The sequence below is a fragment of the Ranitomeya imitator genome, chromosome 2 (assembly GCF_032444005.1).
Source record: "Ranitomeya imitator isolate aRanImi1 chromosome 2, aRanImi1.pri, whole genome shotgun sequence".
Lineage (NCBI taxonomy): Eukaryota > Metazoa > Chordata > Amphibia > Anura > Dendrobatidae > Ranitomeya > Ranitomeya imitator.
The window spans coordinates 615,546,853-615,571,890 of record NC_091283.1 but is presented as its reverse complement, the minus strand read 5'-3'; positions in this window follow the sequence as shown (position 1 = coordinate 615,571,890).

Sequence of the window (25,038 nt, the reverse complement as noted above, 5' to 3'; positions counted from 1 at the left end):
AATTGTAGTGCTCTTATTTTAATATTGGATATTTATATTTTACATTTCTAGGTTATATTGCAAATCTACATGAGTTAGCATTATGTATTATGCAATTTTTCCTTTATCTTATTTGTTTATTTGCAGTGACCCTTGATCCCATGATGTCAGTGTGTAACTCTTTTACCTCCTTTTTTCCTTTCAAACTCTGTCATCTGTACTTCTGACATACATGCTTAGTCCGAGGAAGACATCTGTCTGATATTGAAATGCAGGGCCTTTATTCTTTCAATAAATTCATATGACGATATTGCCTGCCTGCATGTCACATTCAGCAGGATTTTTATCACCCCATTTTTATTTTAATTTTTAAATAATTTATCTGATATATGGTGGTTTCTGCAGTGGACCATCACCTGGGGAAGCTGCAGCTGATTCATTTAATCTCTGGCTTTGAAACAGGGTTGGTCCTGTTTTTTGCATATGTGGCACCCCAGGGGTCCAGTTGCCACAGTGGCATTGCCTCCCTCACAGGGAGTAATGTTATATCTAGAAGCAAGGAGGGGTACCCTTACCATGTGTCAGTAAGAGAGAAGTAGAGCAGAACCTGGGGAGTGGAGCTGTGATTAAACTCATCCCAGAGCTGAGCGCTTGGAACTGGATACCGGAGTCTGTGGTTGCGTGGGTACTGAAGTCCCGGCAGCTAAATCCGGAGGGCAGGGGACTGCAGGTCTCCTGGCCCAATCTAATACCCAGTGGCACAGCAGCATAACAGAGCCTGGAGCCAACACAAAGGAGCAGCCACTGTGATAGGCTCAAGCTGCCTGCTATGCAGCCAATGGTTAGTTTTGGAAAACAGAGAGAGACAGTTAGCAGCAGGAGGGTAAGCTGTTAGGCAGCAAGAAAAAAGGGAGGACAGCACAGAAGTAAGGCTTCTGTACCTACCTGGCTAGGTGTATCCAAAAATTGCTTCCAGGCTGCCCGGCTCTCCATTACAATCTGTTACCAGTACCCCGGTATTTACTATCAACCATCAAGTAAAGGAAAAGAAAACTACAGCCCTCGTGTCATTCAGTGATCTCTTGCACCCTGAGTCCTGCACCACAAGATATAATAAAGCAACCAAGAAAAGCAGACACGCAAACGGTGCGCACACCCAGAAAAATGAAAGCTGAGTAGCAACAAATTACAAAAAGTTTATTGAAAACAGAGACACATACACTAGAATAAAAGCATGTTAAAATATAACAACCACACCCCTGGTCCCATGGTAAATACTCATGAAAGACAGCCCAAAATACAAATAGTAATATATGTGCTATACAACCCAACAATAATGGCAACCAAAAAATACCTATATATGAAAATCAATAATTAGACAGCATATAAGGGAGACCTGTAAAGTGGGGAATAAAAACCCCTAAGCCCTATAAAAATGTGGCTCAATAATTCAATAATACAGATATAATAGTACAAACCTATAAAAGAGCACAGAGGGTCTGGGCATCCCCAGATACCCCCACTATGAATGAGTAGCCCTGCTATGGAAGACGAGCCTGTGACTATCAAGGGACCATAATAGGAAAAAAAAAAAAGGGGATAATACCAGCAAAAGATAAATTAAACCAAAGGAAAAATATAAATATAAAGCAAGGTGGTCAGGTGGGACAAAGATATAACCCAGGCTATAGAAAAGTGCCCACAAAGGTCAGGATATGTGGCACAATGGTAGGAAGAATACAAGGTATGAGTATAAATCACCCAATCAGGTCATCCGGTCTGCGGTCTGGGCTGTCAGCTGTCAGAAATCCCGGGATCATCTTCCTTTACTCCTGATTTCTGACAGCTGACAGCCCAGACCGCAGACCGGATGACCGGTGATTTATACTCATACCTTGTATTCTTCCTACCATTGTGCCACATTTCCTGACCTTTGTGGGCACTTTTCTATAGCCTGGGTTATATCTTTGTCCCACCTGACCACCTTGCTTTATATTTATATTTTTCCTTTGGTTTAATTTATCTTTTGCTGGTATTATCCCCTTTTTTTTTTCCTATTATGGTTATTATCATGTACTTATGGTGGTTCTGATCATAAAAAAATCTAAAATTGCTGAGATTTGACAGCAAATCATTGTAAGATTCTTTGCTGTCCTTTGTTACAAAAAAATAAGACAACAACAATCTAAACAAGGCAATATACAATATTTCAGAAAAAACAAGTATTTGATTAAACATGGTCAGCCAAAGCCTGGTTATGCCAATCATTATCCTTCCTCTAGTGTTAGCTTTCTGTTACTCTTTCTTATGTTAACGGGTCGGTTTTGACCCGTGTCTTAAATCACCCCTAGGATACCCTAAAAACAGTTATCTATGATCCAATTTGTTTCTTACTTCTTAGTTAACTTGTTAGGGTTTCTCATCCATGGAAGGATTGATTTTAATATTTTTGTTGTGGCCCCCTGGGCCTTTCATTTGAGAGCATACCCTTCATTTTCAATATACAAATATTGTCAAATGAACCTCAAGAGAATAATATAAACTTTAAAAAGTTTGTTATATTACCTGACTATTACTGAAGGGTTTTAGAACACATTTCTTAAATGTAAAAAAAATATACATATATATTTTATATTATTAACTCTAGTAACATCTATGGTGTTACGGGTCAATTTTGACCCATATCTAACTACTTTATGAAAAAGGCAAAAAACTGATTTTTTTTTTATAGAACTTTAAAACAAATAAAAGATGAAAATTATATTAACTTTAATAGCAATAATAATAAAAAGTAGCTTTTCTAGGTCAAACAAACAAACAACAATCAATCAAGCAAATCAAATCAACAGAAATCAAGTACTAGTTTTTAGATGCATTAGTATTTAGATGCATGTGTGGCAAAAAGTGACACTTTTTGTGTGTTCTTTGCAGAGGTATTTTTTGCAGGCGAAGCACGATGTGTTTGTCTTTCTGTCCTTATTGCTAGGGCAGACCTGACACCTCTTTCTTTTAGAATCAGGTGGTCTCACTGGGGTTGTGGCTGTTGTGGTTGATGTTGAGGCAGGCCTGGTTGAGGAGGATGCTGGTGATGATGCTCTTTGTGTTGCTGTGGGTGTGGACGAAGCACTTGTTGAGCTCTGGAGTTGTCAGACCAATGTTATGAACTGGTGGCCTAGGAGCAACATGAGACGTTCCCTGGAGAAGGTGGCACCTGCACTGACCGCAGACCTGAACTTATACGCCACAACTAGCAGTAGCTGTGGAATGTACCTAACGCTCCCTAGACATCTCGACACAGCCGGAGGACTAATTAACCCTAGAGATAGAAAAGGGAAAACTATCTTGCCTCAGAGAAAATCCCCAAAGAATAGACAGCCCCCCACAAATATTGACTGTGAGAGAAGAGGGAAATAAGATGCGCAGACTGAAATCAGGATTTAGCAAAGGAGGCCATTCTAGCTAGATAGAAAGGACAGGACAGAGTGCTATGCGGTCAGTATTAAAACACTAGAAAATATCCACCACAGAAAATACAAAAATCTCCACAATTAACTAAAGGCATGGAGGGTAAATCTGCATCTCCAGAGATACCAGCTTGGATAAACAAATCCTTATTCAGACCAAGCTGGACAAAACACAAAACATGAGGAAGCACTGAACAATAAGGCCCACAGCATGTGGACTACAAAAATCAAGGCCAGAACTTAGCTTAGAAGAAATGAACAGCAAGCAGCAGAGACCAGGCAGGGATGTGAATCCTCCAGGAACAATGGACAACTGTCACTAACTGAAGGGTAAAGCAAGACTAAATAGCCCAGTTACAATTACCATAAGTGGACACACCTGATGGCTGCTGCGATCCAAAAACAGCAGCGCTACCACTTATAACCACCGGAGGGAGCCCAAGAGCAGAATTCACAACAGTACCCCCCCCCTTGAGGAGGGGTCACCGAACCCTCACCAGAGCCCCCAGGCCGATCAGGACGAGCCAAATGAAAGGCACGAACCAAATCGTCAGCATGAACATCGGAGGCAACAACCCAAGAATTATCCTCCTGGCCATAACCCTTCCATTTGACAAGATACTGAAGCTTCTGCCTTGAAAAACAAGAATCCAAAATCTTCTCAACCACATACTCCAACTCCCCATCAATCAACACCGGGGCAGGAGGATCAGCAGAAAGAACAACGGGCACCACATATTTCTGCAACAAAGATCTATGAAAAACATTATGGATGGAAAAAGAGGCTGGAAGGGCCAAACGAAAAGACACTGGATTGATAATCTCCGAAATCCTATAAGGACCAATAAACCGAGGCTTAAACTTAGGGGAAGAAACCTTCATAGGCACATGACGAGAAGACAGCCAGACCAAATCCCCAACCCGAAGCCGGGAACCAACGCGCCGGCGACGGTTAGCAAAATGCTGGGCCTCCTCCTGAGACAACACCAAATTGTCAACAACATGAGCCCAAATTTGCTGCAACCTGTCCACCACAGAGTCCACCCCAGGACAATCAGAAGGCTCAACCTGTCCCGAAGAAAAACGAGGATGAAAACCAGAATTACAAAAGAAGGGTGAAACCAAGGTAGCAGAACTAGCCCGATTATTGAGGACAAACTCAGCCAATGGCAAGAAGGCCACCCAATCATCTTGATCAGCAGAAACAAAGTATCTCAAATAAGTTTCCAAAGTTTGATTAGTTCGCTCGGTTTGGTCATTAGTCTGAGGATGAAAGGCGGAAGAAAAAGACAAATCGATGCCCAGCTTGGCACAAAAGGACCGCCAAAACCTAGAAACAAACTGGGAGCCTCTATCGGACACAATATTCTCTGGAATGCCATGTAAATGAATCACGTGCTGAAAGAACAACGGCACCAAATCAGAAGAGGAAGGCAATTTAGGCAAAGGTACCAAATGAACCATCCTAGAAAACCGGTCACAAACCACCCAGATAACAGATATCTTCTGGGAAACCGGAAGATCAGAAATAAAATCCATAGAAAAATGCGTCCAAGGCCTCTTAGGGACCGGCAAAGGCAAAAGCAACCCACTAGCGCGGGAACAGCAAGGCTTGGCTCGCGCACAAGTCCCACAGGACTGCACAAAAGAACGCACATCCCGTGACAAGGAAGGCCACCAAAAGAACCTACCAACCAAGTCTCTGGTACCAAAAATCCCCGGATGACCAGCCAACACAGAACAATGAACCTCAGAAATCACTTTACTAGTCCATTTGTCAGGAACAAACAGTTTCCCCACCGGACAGCGGTCAGGTTTATCCGCCTGAAATTCCTGAAGAACCCGTCGCAAATCAGGGGAGATGGCAGAAAGAATCACCCCTTCCTTCAGAATGCCGACCGGCTCAAGGACCCCAGGAGAATCAGGCAAAAAGCTCCTAGAGAGGGCATCCGCCTTAACATTCTTAGAACCCGGAAGATATGAGACCACAAAATCAAAACGGGAGAAAAACAGGGACCATCGGGCCTGTCTAGGATTCAGCCGTTTGGCAGACTCGAGATAAATCAGATTCTTATGATCGGTCAAGACCACAATACGGTGCTTAGCCCCCTCAAGCCAATGTCGCCATTCCTCAAATGCCCACTTCATAGCCAACAACTCACGATTGCCGACATCATAATTGCGTTCCACAGGCAAAAACTTTCGAGAAAAGAAGGTACACGGTTTCATCACGGGAACCATCAGAATTCCTCTGAGACAAAACAGCCCCATCTCCAATCTCAGAAGCGTCAACCCCAACCTGAAATGGAAGAGAAACATCAGGCTGACGCAACACAGGGGCAGAAGTAAACCGGCGTTTAAGCTCATGAAAGACAGAAACAGCCGCAGAGGACCAATTCGTCACATCAGCGCCTTTCTTGGTCAAATCGGTCAGGGGTTTAACCACACTAGAGAAGTTGGCAATGAAACGGCGATAAAAATTAGCAAAGCCCAAAAATTTCTGAAGGATTTTCATGGATGTGGGCTGGATCCAATCATGAATGGCCTGGACCTTAACCAGATCCATTTCTATAGATGAGGGAGAAAAAATGAAGCCCAAAAAAGAAACCTTCTGTACTCCAAAGAGGCACTTAGACCCCTTCACAAACAAAGCATTATCACGAAGGATCTGAAGTACCATCCTGACTTGTTTCACATGAGACTCCCAATCATCTGAAAAAATCAAAATATCATCCAAATACACGATCATGAATTTATCAAGATAATTCCGAAAGATATCATGCATGAAAGACTGAAACACAGATGGAGCATTAGAGAGCCCGAATGGCATCACAAGGTATCCAAAATGGCCTTTGTGCGTATTAAACACAGTTTTCCATTCGTCACCCTGCTTAATACGAACAAGATTATATGCCCCTCGAAGGTCAATCTTAGTAAACCAACTAGCCCCCCTAATCCTAGCAAACAGATCAGAAAGCAAAGGTAAAGGGTATTGGAATTTGACCGTGATCTTATTCAAGAGGCGATAATCAATACAGGGTCTCAAGGAACCATCCTTCTTGGCAACAAAAAAAAAACCTGCTCCCAATGGTGAAGAAGATGGCCGAATATGCCCTTTCTCCAAAGACTCCTTAACATAGCTCCGCATGGCGGCATGTTCTGGCACAGACAGATTGAAAAGTCGGCCCTTAGGGAACTTACAGCCTGGAATCAAGTCAATCGCACAATCACAGTCCCTGTGCGGTGGGAGGGAACTGGACTTGGGTTCATCAAATACATCCTGAAAATCAAACAAAAACTCAGGAATTTCAGAAGAGGGAGAGGAGGCAATTGACATCAAAGGAACGTCACCATGAACCCCCTGACAACCCCAACTAGTCACCGACATAGATTTCCAATCTAATACCGGATTATGCATCTGTAACCATGGGAAACCCAGCACAATAGCATCATGCAAATTATGCAACACCAGAAAGCGACAATCTTCCTGATGGGCTGGCGCCATGCACATGGTCAGCTGTGTCCAAAACTGAGGTTTATTCCTCGCCAAAGGTGTAGCATCAATGCCCCTCAAAGGAATAGGACTCTGCAAAGGCTGCAAGGAAAAACCACAACGTCTGGCAAATTCTAAGTCCATCAAATTTAAAGCGGCTCCTGAATCCACAAACGCCATGACAGAAAAAGACGATAATGAGCAGATCAGGGTCACAGACAACAGAAATTTAGGCTGTACAGTACTGATGGTAATGGAACTAGCGATTCTCTTGGTACGCTTAGGGCAATCAGAAATAACATGAGCAGAATCGCCGCAGTAAAAACAACCTATTCTGACGTCTGAATCCTTGTCGTTCAGCTCTAGACACAGTCCTATCACACTGCATAGGCTCAGGACTCTGCTCGGAAGACAATGACACAGTATGTGCAACTCTGCGCTCGCGCAAGCGCCGATCAATCTGAATTGCCAAAGACATAGAATCACTCAGACCAGCAGGCGTGGGGAACCCCACCATAACATCTTTAACGGTTTCAGAAAGACCCTTTCTGAAAATTGCCACCAAGGCATCCTCATTCCATTTAGTCAGCACAGACCATTTTCTAAATTTCTGTCAGTATGCTTCTGCCACTTGTTGACCCTGACACAGGGCCAACAAGGTCTTCTCAGCATGATCCACTGAATTAGGTTCATCATACAATAACCCTAGCACCTGAAAAAATGTGTCAACATTAAGCAAAGCCGGATTCCCAGATTCCAGGGAAAATGCCCAATCCTGAGGATCACCACGCAGCAGAGAGATGACAATCTTAACCTGCTGAGTGGAATCACCAGAGGAACGGGGTTTCAGAGCAAAGAACAGTTTACAGTTATTTTTAAAGCTCAAAAATTTGGACCTGTCCCCAAAAAACAAATCAGGAGTTGGAATTCTAGGCTCTAAAACCGGAGTCTGAACCATATAATCAGAAATACCCTGTACTCTAGCAGCAAGTTGATCCACACGAGAAACCAATCCCTGAACATCCATATTAGCGCCAAACTCCTGAGCCACCCAGAAGTAAAGAGGGGGGGAAAAAAAGACACAACAGACGACAGAAAAAAAAATGGCTCAGCACTTTCCTTCCCTTCTTTTGAGATGCGATTATCTCATTGTTGGCCAGTTGTACTGTTATGAACTGGTGGCCTAGGAGCAACATGAGACATTCCCTGGAGAAGGTGGCACCTGTACTGACCGCAGACCTGAACTTAACGCCACAACTAGCAGTAGCCGTGGAATGTACCTAACGCTCCCTAGACATCTCGACACAGCCGAAGGACTAATTAACCCTAGAGATAGAAAAGGGAAAACTATCTTGCCTCAGAGAAAATCCCCAAAGAATAGACAGCCCCCCACAAATATTGACTGTGAGAGAAGAGGGAAAAAACATACGCAGACTGAAATCAGGATTTAGCAAAGGAGGCAATTCTAGCTAGATAGAAAGGACAGGACAGAGTGCTATGCGGTCAGTATTAAAACACTAGAAAATATCCACCACAGAAAATACAAAAATCTCCACAACTAACTAAAGGCATGGAGGGTAAATCTGCATCTCCAGAGATACCAGCTTGGATAAACAAATCCTTATTCAGACCAAGCTGGACAAAACACAAAACATGAGGAAGCACTGAACAATAAAGCCCACAGCATGTGGACCACAAAAATCAAGGCCAGAACTTAGCTTAGAAGAAATGAACAGCAAGCAGCAGAGACCAGGCAGGGATGTGAATCCTCCAGGAACAATGGACAACTGGCACTAACTGAAGGGTAAAGCAAGACTAAATAGCCCAGTTACAATTACCATAAGTGGACACACCTGATGGCTGCTGCGATCCAAAAACAGCAGCGCTACCACTTATAACCACCGGAGGGAGCCCAAGTGCAGAATTCACAACAGTACCCCCCCCTTGAGGAGGGGTCACCGAACCCTCACCAGAGCCCCCAGGCCAATCAGGATGAGCCAAATGAAAGGCACAAACCAAATCGTCAGCATGAACATCGGAGGCAACAACCCAAGAATTATCCTCCTTGCCATAACCCTTCCATTTGACAAGATACTGAAGCTTCCGCCTTGAAAAACGAGAATCCAAAATCTTCTCAACCACATACTCCAACTCCCCATCAATCTACACCGGGGCAGGAGGATCAGCAGAAAGAACAACGGGCACCACATATTTCTGCAACAAAGATCTATGAAAAACATTATGGATGGAAAAAGAGGCTGGAAGGGCCAAACGAAAAGACACTGGATTGATAATCTCCGAAATCCTATAAGGACCAATAAACCGAGGCTTAAACTTAGGGGAAGAAACCTTCATAGGCACATGACGAGAAGACAGCCAGACCAAATTCCCAACCCGAAGCCGGGAACCAACACGCCGGCGACGGTTAGCAAAACGCTGGGCCTCCTCCTGAGACAACACCAAATTGTCAACAACATGAGCCCAAATTTGCTGCAACCTGTCCAACACAGAGTCCACCCCAGGACAATCAGAAGGCTCAACCTGTGCCGAAGAAAAATGAGGATGAAAACCAGAATTACAAAAGATGGGTGAAAACAAGGTAGCAGAACTAGCCCGATTATTGAGGGCAAACTCAGCCAATGGCAAGAAGGCCACCCAATCATCTTGATCAGCAGAAACAAAGCATCTCAAATAAGTTTCCAAAGTTTGATTAGTTCGCTCGGTTTGGTCATTAGTCTGAGGATGAAAGGCGGAAGAAAAAGACAAATCGATGCCCAGCTTGGCACAAAAGGACCGCCAAAACCTAGAAACAAACTGGGAGCCTCTATCGGACACAATATTCTCTGGAATGCCATGTAAATGAATCACATGCTGAAAGAACAACGGCACCAAATCATAAGAGGAAGGCAATTTAGGCAAAGGTACCAAATGAACCATCCTAGAAAACCGGTCACAAACCACCCAGATAACAGACACCTTCTGGGAAACCGGAAGATCAGAAATAAAATCCATAGAAAAATGCGTCCAAGGCCTCTCAGGGACCGGCAAAGGCAAAAGCAACCCACTAGCGCGGGAACAGCAAGGCTTGACCCGCGCACAAGTCCCACAGGACTGCACAAAAGAACGCACATCCCGTGACAAGGAAGGCCACCAAAAGGACCTACCAACCAAGTCTCTGGTACCAAAAATCCCCGGATGACCAGCCAACACAGAACAATGAACCTCAGAAATCACTTTACTAGTCCATTTGTCAGGAACAAACAGTTTCCCCACCGGACAGCGGTCAGGTTTATCCGCCTGAAATTCCTGAAGAACCCGTTGCAAATCAGGGGAGATGGCAGAAAGAATCACCCCTTCCTTCAGAATGCCGACCGGCTCAAGGACCCCAGGAGAATCAGGCAAAAAGCTCCTAGAGAGGGCATCCGCCTTAACATTCTTAGAACCCGGAAGATATGAGACCACAAAATCAAAACGGGAGAAAAACAGGGACCATCGGGCCTGTCTAGGATTCAGCCGTTTGGCAGACTCGAGATAAATCAGATTCTTATGATCGGTCAAGACCACAATACGGTGCTTAGCCCCCTCAAGCCAATGTCGCCATTCCTTAAATGCCCACTTCATAGCCAACAACTCACGATTGCCGACATCATAATTGCGTTCCACAGGCGAAAACTTTCGAGAAAAGAAGGTACACGGTTTCATCACGGGAACCATCAGAATTCCTCTGAGACAAAACAGCCCCATCTCCAATCTCAGAAGCGTCAACCTCAACCTGAAATGGAAGAGAAACATCAGGCTGACACAACACAGGGGCAGAAATAAACCGGCGTTTAAGCTCATGAAAGACAGAAACAGCCGCAGAGGACCAATTCGTCACATCAGCGCCTTTCTTGGTCAAATCGGTCAGGGGTTTAACCACACTAAAGAAGTTGGCAATGAAACGGCGATAAAAATTAGCAAAGCCCAAAAATTTCTGAAGGATTTTCACGGATGTGGGCTGGATCCAATCATGAATGGCCTGGACCTTAACCGGATCCATTTCTATAGATGAGGGAGAAAAAATGAAGCCCAAAAAAGAAACCTTCTGTACTCCAAAGAGGCACTTAGACCCCTTCACAAACAAAGCATTATCACGAAGGATCTGAAGTACCATCCTGACTTGTTTCACATGAGACTCCCAATCATCTGAAAAAATCAAAATATCATCCAAATACACGATCATGAATTTATCAAGATAATTCCGAAAGATATCATGCATGAAAGACTGAAACACAGATGGAGCATTAGAGAGCCCGAATGGCATCACAAGGTATCCAAAATGGCCTTTGGGCGTATTAAACGCAGTTTTCCATTCGTCACCCTGCTTAATACGAACAAGATTATACGCCCCTCGAAGGTCAATCTTAGTAAACCAACTAGCCCCCCTAATCCTAGCAAACAGATCAGAAAGCAAAGGTAAAGGGTATTGGAATTTGACCGTGATCTTATTCAAGAGGCGATAATCAATACAGGGTCTCAAGGAACCATCCTTCTTGGCAACAAAAAAAAAACCTGCTCCCAATGGTGAAGAAGATGGCCGAATATGCCCTTTCTCCAAAGACTCCTTAACATAGCTCCGCATGGCGGCATGTTCTGGCACAGACAGATTGAAAAGTCGGCCCTTAGGGAACTTACAACCTGGAATCAAGTCAATCGCATAATCACAGTCCCTGTGCGGTGGGAGGGAACTGGACTTGAGTTCATCAAATACATCCTGAAAATCAAACAAAAACTCAGGAATTTCAGAAGAGGGAGAGGAGGCAATTGACATCAAAGGAATGTCACCATGAACCCCCTGACAACCCCAACTAGTCACCGACATAGATTTCCAATCTAATACCGGATTATGCATCTGTAACCATGGGAAACCCAGCACAATAGCATCATGCAAATTATGCAACACCAGAAAGCGACAATCTTCCTGATGGGCTGGCGCCATGCACATGGTCAGCTGTGTCCAAAACTGAGGTTTATTCCTCGCCAAAGGTGTAGCATCAATGCCCCTCAAAGGAATAGGACTCTGCAAAGGCTGCAAGGAAAAACCACAACGTCTGGCAAATTCTAAGTCCATCAAATTTAAAGCGGCTCCTGAATCCACAAACGCCATGACAGAAAAAGACGATAATGAGCAGATCAGGGTCACAGACAACAGAAATTTTGGCTGTACAGTACTGATGGTAATGGAACTAGCGATTCTCTTGGTACGCTTAGGGCAATCAGAAATAACATGAGCAGAATCGCCGCAGTGAACACACAACCTATTCTGACGTCTGAATCCTTGTCGTTCAGCTCTAGACACAGTCCTATCACACTGCATAGGCTCAGGACTCTGCTCGAAAGACAATGACACAGTATGTGCAACTCTGCGCTCGCGCAAGCGCAGATCAATCTGAATTGCCAAAGACATAGAATCACTCAGACCAGCAGGCGTGGGGAACCCCAACATAACATCTTTAACGGTTTCAGAAAGACCCTTTCTGAAAATTGCCGCCAAGGCATCCTCATTCCATTTAGTCAGCACAGACCATTTTCTAAATTTCTGTCAGTATGCTTCTGCCGCTTCTTGACCCTGACACAGGGCCAACAAGGTCTTCTCAGCATGATCCACTGAATTAGGTTCATCATACAATAACCCTAGCGCCTGAAAAAATGTGTCAACATTAAGCAAAGCCGGATTCCCAGATTCCAGGGAAAATGCCCAATCCTGAGGATCACCACACAGCAGAGAGATGACAATCTTAACCTGCTGAGTGGAATCACCAGAGGAACGGGGTTTCAGAGCAAAGAACAGTTTACAATTATTTTTAAAGCTCAAAAATTTGGACCTGTCCCCAAAAAACAAATCAGGAGTTGGAATTCTAGGCTCTAAAACCGGAGTCTGAACCATATAATCAGAAATACCCTGTACTCTAGCAGCAAGTTGATCCGCACGAGAAACCAATCCCTGAACATCCATGTTAGCGCCAAACTCCTGAGCCACCCAGAAGTAAAGAGGGGAAAAAAAAATGACACAACAGACTGCAGAAAAAAAAATGGCTCAGCACTTTCCTTCCCTTCTTCTGAGATGCGATTAACTCATTGTTGGCCAGTTGTACTGTTATGAACTGGTGGCCTAGGAGCAACATGAGACATTCCCTGGAGAAGGTGGCACCTGTACTGACCGCAGACCTGAACTTAACGCCACAACTAGCAGTAGCCGTGGAATGTACCTAACGCTCCCTAGACATCTCGACACAGCCGGAGGACTAATTAACCCTAGAGATAGAAAAGGGAAAACTATCTTGCCTCAGAGAAAATCCCCAAAGAATAGACAGCCCCCCACAAATATTGACTGTGAGAGAAGAGGGAAATAACATACGCAGACTGAAATCAGGATTTAGCAAAGGAGGCCATTCTAGCTAGATAGAAAGGACAGGACAGAGTACTATGCGGTCAGTATTAAAACACTAGAAAATATCCACCACAGAAAATACAAAAATCTCCACAACTAACTAAAGGCATGGAGGGTAAATCTGCATCTCCAGAGATACCAGCTTGGATAAACAAATCCTTATTCAGACCAAGCTGGACAAAACACAAAACATGAGGGAGCACTGAACAATAAGGCCCACAGCATGTGGACTACAAAAATCAAGGCCAGAACTTAGCTTAGAAGAAATGAACAGCAAGCAGCATAGACCAGGCAGGGATGTGAATCCTCCAGGAACAATGGACAACTGGCACTAACTGAAGGGTAAAGCAAGACTAAATAGCCCAGTTACAATTACCATAAGTGGACACACCTGATGGCTGCTGCGATCCAAAAACAGCAGCGCTACCACTTATAACCACCGGAGGGAGCCCGAGAGCAGAATTCACAACAGACCAAGGCTGCAGCGGCTGGGTCTCGGGGCACTCGTTCCCTTTGGTCAATGTGCGCCATGACAAGGGATCTTCCTAGTTCTTCAAGAAACATCCTCCACTTGTTTTTTTTTCTTTGAATTCCATCCTTGGTGAATGTGGGTCCATAACACAAATGAATTGTATGCTGAGCTGACACATCAAGGATGTTGTAAAATTCAACCATTGGCCATCTCCTAGTCTTTCCCTGGCAAGTGTAGGTGGCAGTCAGCTTGTCCAGGTTGTCCACTCCTCCTTTGTTTTTGTTATAGTCCAGGATGATTCTGGGCTTTTCATCACTTCCTGATGACACAGCTGCATTTTTGTGAAGTGTGGACATCAGTACCACATTCCGTCGTTTTTTGGGGCAGTATGAAACAGCAGTGGTGGTGTCTGTAAAAACAAACTTTGAGGAAAGTGGAGCCCTGTCCTTCATCTGCAACAATTCAGCGGGCAGCTCAGGTTTGTTTTTTTTCACTTTGCCCACCATGGTGATTTTCCTCCTGAGAATTTCTTGTCCAATGTCATAGCTGGTAAAAAAAAGTCACAAGTAATGTTGTGACCCTGCAGTCCAGTAGTGATATCGAGGACTACACGTTTTCCTTGTTTTTTTTCAGGGATGCCGCTTGCAGACTTGCCTGTGTAAATCTGTAGATTCCATGCAAAGCTAGTTTTTGCATCACAGGCTGCCCAGATTTTTATGCCGTATTTGCCTGGCTTACTTGGCATATATTGCCGGAAGGGGCATTTTCCGCGGAAAGGGAGAAAACGTTCGTCTACTGTCACCTCTGGCCCTGGATTGAACATCAGTGGAAGGAGCTGCACCCATTTCTCCCAAACATCCCTGATGGTAGCAAGTTTGTCAGATTTTGTTCTGGTGTCTCTGTTGTCAAATCTGAGGACTCTTGATATCATTTGAAACTTTTGATGTGACATTGTTGCCCGGAAAATATTCATGCCTGTCGATGCGTCCCAGAGACCTCATTGCAGGATTTGTACACTCCAGCAAGGAGAAGAACACCAATGTAGGCATCCAGGACATCATCATGAAGGTCATTCCACATGTTGCCGTGGACTTTTTTTCCTTCAAGGTTTGTCATAGCAATAATGACTTCTTTTATTGACAATGGCATAAAGAGATCAAAACATGTCTTGATGTCACTTACTCTTGTCACAGCAAACCTTGTGATCCCAGGGGTCATTTTTATGAGATTTGCAGCCTCTGCCCTGCCATGTACATCTGGAGGTACTGAGCTCCAACTGATCTTGCCACTTTTGGATTTGAATCTTTCAGCGGGAGCAGCTTCAGCACCAGTGACCTCCTCATCAGACTGATCAGAACTGTCTGTGTTTTCCGGTTGATACTCCACATCATCTTCCTCCTCAGAAACCTGTTCATCTGTATCAGTTTGCTGCTGTGTGTCCTCTGATTCATTATCATCTAAGATATAATCCAGAATTTGGCTTACATCAAATCTTCTCCTCATTGTTGCATGTGTAAACTGGAGATGTATACTCTGAAAAGTACCAACTCTAAGCTGATTTGGCCATACATGCCTGGACATGTCCCTAACTCAAGCTGTTGGAGGTAGAGCTGGCTGTGGGCTGTTGTCTGTTTTTGTTTGAGTTTTGTTTATGAGTTTTGTTTATGAGTTTTGTTTGTGCTTATGAGTTCAGTTTTGGGACTTGTTAATGTTTTTTTACTCTTATATTAGACCTGGGTCGAAATTGACCCCAACAACACAAATGTTATAATTTTAATAAGAGCATTTTACAATTTAGTAAAATAGTTTTATTTTATTGTATTTTGTTTAACAATAAGTTCCTGAAAAAGTCAAAAAGTCTTGATTCAATAAACAAATGTATGTAGAATTTGTATGCATTTAAAACCTAAAAAGGGTCGGTCAAGACCCTAACACTAGAGGAAGGTAAACAGCTATTTTGCCCGACTTTTCCGCATACAGGATTTCTCACTGTTGCTACAGCTAAATGTTTTCCTATTTTTCGATGGATGTTGCAATGTGAGTTTATTTTTTTAAGATGCATTAAGACACTGTTGCCATGATTATCATATGACATGTATTAGGTGAGTTCATGATGTTACAGATTTGCCGCAGCATTTCTGCAACTATTAGCTAAATTAGGTTACTTATGTTTTTTCATTGTGTTTTTGAGTGCATTTTTTATATGCATTTTTATTGCATTTTTGAACCCTTTTTTTCTCTCTTATTAATATGTTAGTTTTTAAGTAAAGCTGCTTTTGTTTTTTTTTGTATTTACCTGTAGATTATCTGCATCTAAGGCAATTCTGTGGGGCATATCTGCAAATAAAACTCTGTGTACATGCTAGAGAAATTGAAATGTTGCAGATTTTAAACACACACCACAGGTTGATTTACACAGCATAGAATAAAAACACAGTGTGCATGAGAAAAAAACATTTTTTTCAATACAAAAATACCACATCATCAAAAGCTCACTAAAATGTCATTATGGGAACTTAACCTAATGAAGATAAAACTGGTAATACATGCATTTACCACTGCTAATAATACGTATAAATACGGTAATATATTTAGAAGCGGTTGCTCATGCTCACATCTTTTGAACATGAATTATACTGTAGACATCTACTTAAGTTCCATTCAAGAGATAATTCATTAAATTTTGTGTTGAATTAAATTGTGATAGGAGAAAAGACATCCATTCCCAAAAACAGTGATTAATCTATTTTTTGGCAGTAAAATTCTTTCTATTCACTGCCAAACAGGCTATATAGCCAGAAGGAACTATGATCACTTTGTCTCATTTACCTGTATGTGTGAGAAGACTCACTTTCTCTTAATCGCTTATATTTTATTCTGCCTACTTCCGTTGTAACTACCAGATTAATCAAGACATGACACGCACTTTTTTTTTCTTGTATCTTAAATGTAGTGTATTAAAGATAGTGCAATTAATTAAGGTAATTAGTGAGGGGTCACATCCGAATTTCAAACTAGTCTTGTACACAGCTAAGCACAATTTAGTTTCAAATTAATCAAGTATATGTATTTATTATTTATAGATGGATCGATATATGACTAGATAGATAGATAATGTGCTCAGCATAAATGAATACAACCCCACAGATTTTTTCAGAAAGCTTACCAAAAAAGTAAGTATCAAATGAATTCAAAACCATATTGCAAAAGTGATTACATCTGCCCAAAAAGTCATAGGAGAAAAGCTAAAATTTAGAATACAAATTTCTAATTAACAAGAATTCAACCACAGTTGACTATAAAAAAAAGTGTAGCTTAACAAAGAAACCGCTTCCCATTTCAAGATGTCAGCAATGGTACTACATGGAAGAGCATGTCACAAGACTTGAGAACAAAAATAATTTCTTTACACAAGAAGATGGAAACAAGAATCTCATCAAAGCTTTACTTACCAGTCAGAAAAGTCAGAAAACTATAGCAAAAATAATACAAAAAAGTTACAAAATTGGAATTGTGACCACCACAAAGGGACATCCAGGTAAACCATGAAAGTCTAAACCTAAACAAGAATGTCTTCCGATGAGAAAGGTTGACAAAAATTGCCATGCAAGTTTACTATAGTTAACTAAAGAAGTAGAAAAACAAACTGGTGTGAGTGTTTCTCATGATACCACTGCAGAGGAATGGTGTACACTGCAGAGGAATGGCATACATACAGTGGGGCAAAAAAGTATTTAGTCAGTCAGCAATAGTGCAAGTTCCACCACTTAAAAAGATGAGAGGCGTCTGTAATTTACATCATAGGTAGACCTCAACTATGGGAGACAAACTGAGAAAAAAAAATCCAGAAAATCATATTGTCTGTTTTTTTAACATTTTATTTGCATATTATGGTGGAAAATAAGTATTTGGTCAGAAACAAAATTTCATCTCAATACTTTGTAATATATCCTTTGTTGATAATGACAGAGGTCAAACGTTTTCTGTAAGTCTTCACAAGGTTGCCACACACTGTTGTTGGTATGTTGGCCCATTCCTCCATGCAGATCTCCTCTAGAGCAGTGATGTTTTTGGCTTTTCGCTTGGCAACACGGACTTTCAACTCCCTCCAAAGGTTTTCTATAGGGTTGAGATCTGGAGACTGGCTAGGCCACTCCAGGACCTTGAAATGCTTCTTACGAAGCCACTCCTTCATTGCCCTGGCGGTCTGCTTTGGATCATTGTCATGTTGAAAGACCCAGCCACGTTTCATCTTCAATGCCCTTGCTGATGGAAGGAGGTTTGCACTCAAAATCTCACGATACATGGCCCCATTCATTCTTTCATGTACCCGGATCAGTCGTCCTGGCCCCTTTGCAGAGAAACAGCCCCAAAGCATGATGTTTCCACCACCATGCTTTACAGTAGGTATGGTGTTTGATGGATGCAACTCAGCATTCTTTTTCCTCCAAACACGACAAGTTGTGTTTCTACCAAACAGTTCCAGTTTGGTTTCATCAGACCATAGGACATTCTCCCAAAACTCCTCTGGATCATCCAAATGCTCTCTAGCAAACTTCAGATGGGCCCGGACATGTACTGGCTTAAGCAGTGGGACACGTCTGGCACTGCAGGATCTGAGTCCATGGTGGCGTAGTGTGTTACTTATGGTAGGCCTTGTTACATTGGTCCCAGCTCTCTGCAGTTCATTCACTAGGTCCCCCCGCGTGGTTCTGGGATTTTTGCTCACCGTTCTTGTGATCATTCTGACCCCACGGGCTGGGATTTTGCGTGGAGCCCCAGATCGAGGGAGATTATCAGTGGTCTTGTATGTCTTCCATTTTCTAATTATTGCTCCCACTGTTGATTTCTTCACTCCAAGCTGGTTGGCTATTGCAGATTCAGTCTTCCCAGCCTGGTGCAGGGCTACAATTTTGTTTCTGGTGTCCTTTGACAGCTCTTTGGTCTTCACCATAGTGGAGTTTGGAGTCAGACTGTTTGAGGGTGTGCACAGGTGTCTTTTTATACTGATAACAAGTTTAAACAGGTGCCATTACTACAGGTAATGAGTGGAGGAAAGAGGAGACTCTTAAAGAAGAAGTTACAGGTCTGTGAGAGCCAGAAATCTTGATTGTTTGTTTCTGACCAAATACTTATTTTCCACCATAATATGCAAAAAAAATGATAAAAAAACAGACAATGTGATTTTCTGGATTTTTTTTTCTCAGTTTGCCTCCCATAGTTGAGGTCTACCTATGATGTAAATTACAGACACCTCTCATCTTTTTAAGTGGTGGAACTTGCACTATTGCTGACTGACTAAATACTTTTTTGCCCCACTGTATGTGTTGTCCATGATGAAAGCCACTCCAGAAGTTGATGTACAACAAAGCCGTCTTACAATTTGCCGAAAATATGTAAACATTACTGGGACTCTATACTCTGGAGTGATAAAACCAAGATAAATGTTTTTGGAACTGTTGGCTTCAAAACTGTATTGGATCACAAGGTTGAGGAATACAAAGAAAAGAATTATGCCTACAGGGTAAGATTGTGTTGGCAGTGTACTTATGAGTAGTACATGAGTGCTGCTGGTGTCAGGGAGCTATTACTCATGAATTCAAAGATGTACTGCTGTTTATTGAAAAAAAAATGATGCAACCATCACTCTGTGCCCTTAGGACACATGTACTTTTTGAATATGATCCACTACACACATCTAAGGCCACTGCTCAATTTCTGAAGAAGAAGAGAGTGAAAATTATCATGTGTCCAAGTATGTTCCTGATCTGATCCCAATCAAACACCTATGGGAAATTCTGAAGAGACAAGTTGAGTATCACTCTACAGCCAGCATCCTGTCCCTATAAAAGGTTATTCTTAAAAAATTGAAAAAAAATTGATGTTGCAATATATCACCAACTTATGCTTTGAGGTGGAGTGTACTCATTTTTGCCTCAACTAATTTGACGAAAACTGAAGATTTTATAATGAAAGTTTTAGAATTAACCTTGATTTCATGTAATGGGTTAATTGTTCATTGAAACGCTTGTCAAGACTTTGGAAATTGTTCTTGTGTTCAGTGAGATATTTATTAAAATTTTGCTTTTAAATAAGTGTACTCATTAATAGTGAGCACTCTATATATAAAAAGTATCAATATCTGATTTATTATTTTATCATCCATTAGATGAGATTCAAATATTAATTGTTATAAGTCATGTTCCTGTAATGCAGACTCTCGGTGTCTGTAAAATTAATTATATATATTATTCCTGTGTTGAGAATTGTCACAAAACAATAGTAATGAAATAACCAATGTTAATGACATGTCAATGTACCGGGCTATAAGCGGTTAACTTGCTCTGACGGTTTTGTGTACAGTCTGATATCAAGGTTAACGCCACAACTCATCTGACGCGATGGCGTCCCGAGAAAGACAACTGAAGATTAGCTGGAGTTAGTGTCCATCAGAGGGAAGGGGGAGGGGGTTTCTCTATATACAGTTGTGCTCAAAAGTTTACATAACATATGAATGATAACACCAAAACTTTTTCTCCACTGATGTTTAGTGGTTGGATGAAAAGAAAATAAAGAACCTCATCCATAACTATCACAAAAGACTTCAAGCTGTCATTGATGTTAGATGGGGCAATACACGGTATTAAGAAATGGGGTATGAGAACTTTTGATCAGGGTCATTTGGATGTTTTGGTTGTCATTATGATTTAAAAGGAGAAAACACAGTAGTTTGACAATAAATGGCTTCACCCAACCACTAACCATGAGTGGAGAAAAAGTTTTGGTGCTATCATTCATATTCTCTGGAAAAAAGGCCAAGAAAGCAAAAATTCTGCCGGGGTATGTAAACTTTTGAGCACAACTGTATATAAATATAATGGATTCATACTGTGCATACATACAGTAAATATATATATGTATGTATATATTTATATATGTTAGTATATAATAACATTGACACTATATAGCACTGTGTGCTGTGTTAGAGAAGTATTTTTTTGAAAATTAACTCCATAATTCTGAATACTACATATTTTTCCATTTAGGTTGTGCATGAATCTGACAGAAAAAACACTTGACATAAGAGTAGAAAAATATCAAGGTACAGTAGAAACTCATAAACCTATCTCGGTGTTATTTTTAAGGCTAAATATAGCCAGAGTTCACAAAGTGCAGTTTTTATTTTTATTTATTTTTTTACATAGAAACATAAGGGATTTATTTCTAAATATAAAAACCTTTATATACAGAGAGCCCAATTCATTAATTACATTTTCGTGTCACTTTTCTTGATTTGACTTTTAGTGTTTGTTGACCTTCTTTTTTCAATTAGCACACATAGCTCAGAAAAATAAAACTGGCTCTTTATGTTTGTCTTTAATCTCATTTAGTGATGCAAAAAGTTGCACCTTCCATTAAAGTGTTGCAAAATTTGCTCTAAAAAATCAGATGTACTGTACATAAATCACTGCATGGGATAATTGAAAAGTTGCAATTGATAACTCAGCCAAAAACATCTGGATACCCAATTCTAAGCCCACTATGATGAACATAAAAACATTGTACAGTAAAGTAGATTTTAAAAAAGGTGCAGATTATAAAACGCATTAGGTGCAAATGAAAAACAGGCAAAAATAAAGAAATACTAGACAATAAAAAGGTGCAAGTGCAATAATAAATCAGGTCCAAAGTGTTTTGGACAACCAACTAGGATAATATAAGGATATAATTACTTGAAAAACCAAAAAAACACAATATCCTAAAACAATATTTTATTAGTAATATTAAAAATCTCATAGATACCTAAATGTACTTAACCCCTTTACCCCCAAGGGTGGTTTGCATGTTATGGACCTGGCCAATTTTTACAATTCTGACCACTGTCCCTTTATGAGGTTATAACTCTGGAACGCTTCAACGGATCCCGGTGATTCTGACAATGTTTTCTCATGACATATTGTACTTCATGATAGTGGTAAAATTTATTTGATATTATCTGCGTTTATTTGTGAAAAAAACGGAAATATGGCGAAAATTTTGAAAATTTCGCAATTTTCCAACTTTGAATCTTTATGCAATTAAATCACAGAGATATGTCACACAAAATACTTAATAAGTAACATTTCCCACATGTCTACTTTACATCAGCACAATTTTGGAACCAAAATTTTTATTTGTTAGGGAGTTATAAGGGTTAAAAGTTGACCAGCAATTTCTCGTTTTTACAACACCATTTTATTTTAGGGACCACATCTCATTTGAAGTCATTTTGAGGGGTCTATATGATAGAAAATACCCAAGTGTGACACCATTCTAAAAACTACATCCCTCAAGGTTCTCAAAACCACATTCAAGAAGTTTATTAACCCTTCAGGAGTTTCACAGGAATTTTTGGAATGTTTAAATAAAAATGAACATTTAACTTTTTTTCACAAAAAATTTACTTCAGCTCCAATTTGTTTTATTTTACCAAGGGTTACAGGAGAAAATGGACCCCAAACCTTGTTGTACAATTTGTCCTGAGTACGCCGATACCCCATAAGTGGAGGTATACCACTGTTTGGGTGCATGACAGAGCTTGGAAGCGAAGGAGCGCCATTTGACTTCTCAATGCAAAATTGACTGGAATTGAGATGGGACGCCATGTTGCGTTTGGAGAGCCACTGATGTGCCTAAACATTGAATCCCCCCACAAGTGACACCATTTTGGAAAGTAGACCCCCTAAGGAACTTATCTAGAGGTGTGGTGAGCACTTTGACCCACCAAGTGCTTCACAGAGGTTTATAATGCAGAACCGTAAAAATAAAAAATCATTTTTTTTTCACAAAAATTATCTTTTCGCCCCCAATTTTTTATTTTTCCAATGGTAAGAGAGGAAATTGGAAACAAAAAGTTGTTTCACAATTTTTCCTGAGTACTCTCATACCCCATATGTGGGGGTAAACCACTGTTTGGGCGCATGGGAGAGCTCGGAAGGGAAGGAGCGCCGTTTGACCTTTCAATGCAAAATTGACAGGAATTGAGATGGGACGCCATGTTGCGTTTGAAGAGCCACTTATGTGCCTAAACATTGAAACCCCCCACAAGTGACACCATTTTGGAAAGTAGACCCCCTAAGGAACTTATCTAGAGGTGTGGTGAGCACTTTGACCCACCAAGTGCTTCACAGAAGTTTATAATGCAGAACCGTAAAAATAAAAAATAATTTTTTTTCACAAAAATTATCTTTTCGCCCCCAATTTTTTATTTTCCCAATGGTAAGAGAAGAAATTGGAAACAAAACGTTGTTGTACAATTTGTCCTGAGTACGCTGATACCCCATTTGTGGGGGTAAACCACTGTTTGGGCGCATGGGAGAGCTCGGAAGGGAAGGAGCGCCGTTTGACTTTTCAATGCAAAATCCACAGGAATTGAGATGAGACGCCATGTTGCGTTTGGAGAGCCACTGATGTGCCTAAACATTGAAACCCCCCACAAGTGACACCATTTTGGAAAGTAGACCCACTAAGGAACTTATCTAGATGTGTGGTGAGCACTTTGACCCACCAAGAGCTTCACAGAAGTTTATAATGCAGAGCCGTAAAAATAAAAACAAAAATAAAACAAAAAATTTTTCCCACAAAAATTATTTTTTAGTCCCCAGTTTTGTATTTTCCCGAGGGTAACAGGAGAAATTTGACCCCAAAAGTTGTTGTGCAATTTGTCCTGAGTGCGCTGATACCCCATATGTTGGGGGGAACCACCGTTTGTGCGCATGGGAGGGCTCGGAAGGGAAGGAGCGCCATTTGGAATACAGACTTAGATGGAATGGTCTGCAGGTGTCACATTGCGTTTGCAGAGCCGCTATTGTACCTAAACAGTAGAAACCCCCCACAAGTGACCCCATATTGGAAACTAGACCCCCCAAGGAACTTATCTAGATGTGTTGTGAGAACTTTGAGCCCCCAAGTGTTTCACTACAGTTTCTAACGCAGAGCCGTGAAAATAAAAAAAAAAAATTCCCCCCAAAATTATTTTTTAGCCCCCAGTTTTGTATTTTTTCGAGGGTAACAGGAGAAATTGGACCCCAAAAATTGTTGTCCAGTTTGTCCTGAGTGCGCTGATGCTCCATATGTCGGGGGGAACCACCGTTTGGGCACATGGGAGGGCTCGGAAGGGAAGGAGCGCCTTTTGGAATGCAGACTTAGATGGAATGGTCTGCAGGCGTCACATTGCGTTTGCAGAGCCCCTTATGTACCTAAACAGTAGAAACCCCCATATTGGAAACTAGACCCCCCCCACGAACTTATCTGGATGTGTTGTGAGAACTTTGAGCCCCCAAGTGTTTCACTACAGTTTATAACGCAGAGCCGTGAAAATAAAAAATCTTTTTTTTCCCTCAAAAATTATTTTTTAGCCCCCAGTTTTGTATTTTCCCAAGGGTAACAGGAGAAATTGGACCCCAAAAGTTGTTGTCCAATTTGTCCTGAGTACGCTGATACCCCACATGTTGGGGTAAAATCCTGTTTGGACACATGGGAGAGCTCGGAAGGGAAGGAGCACTATTTTACTTTTTCAATGCAGAATTGGCTGGAATTGAGATCGGACGCCATGTCGCGTTTGGAGAGCCCCTGATGTGTCTAAACAGTGGAAACCTCCCAATTATAACTGAAACCCTAATCCAAACACACCCCTAACCCTAATCCCAAAGGAAACCCTAACCACACCTCTAACCCAGACACACCCCTAACCCTAATCCCAACCCTATTCCCAACCGCAAATGTAATCCAAACCCTACCCCTAACTTTAGCCCCAACCCTAACTGTAGCCTTAACCCTAACTGTAGCCCTAACCCTAGCCCTAACCATAACCCTAGCCCTAACCCTAGCCCTAACCCTAACCCTAGCCCTAACCCTAGCCCTAACCCTAACCCTAGCCCTAACCCTAACCCTAACCCTAGCCCTGACCCTAGCCCTAACCCTAACCCTAACCCTAGCCCTAACCCTAACCCTAGCCCTAACCCTAGCCCTAACCCTAACCCTAACCCTAGCCCTAACCCTAGCCCTAACCCTAATGGGAAAATGGAAATAAATACATTTTTTTAATTTTTTTTATTTTTCTCTAACTAAAGGGGTGATGAAGTAGGGTTTGAATTACTTTTATAGCGGGTTTTTTAGCGGATTTTTATGATTGGCAGCCGTCACACACTGAAAGACGCTT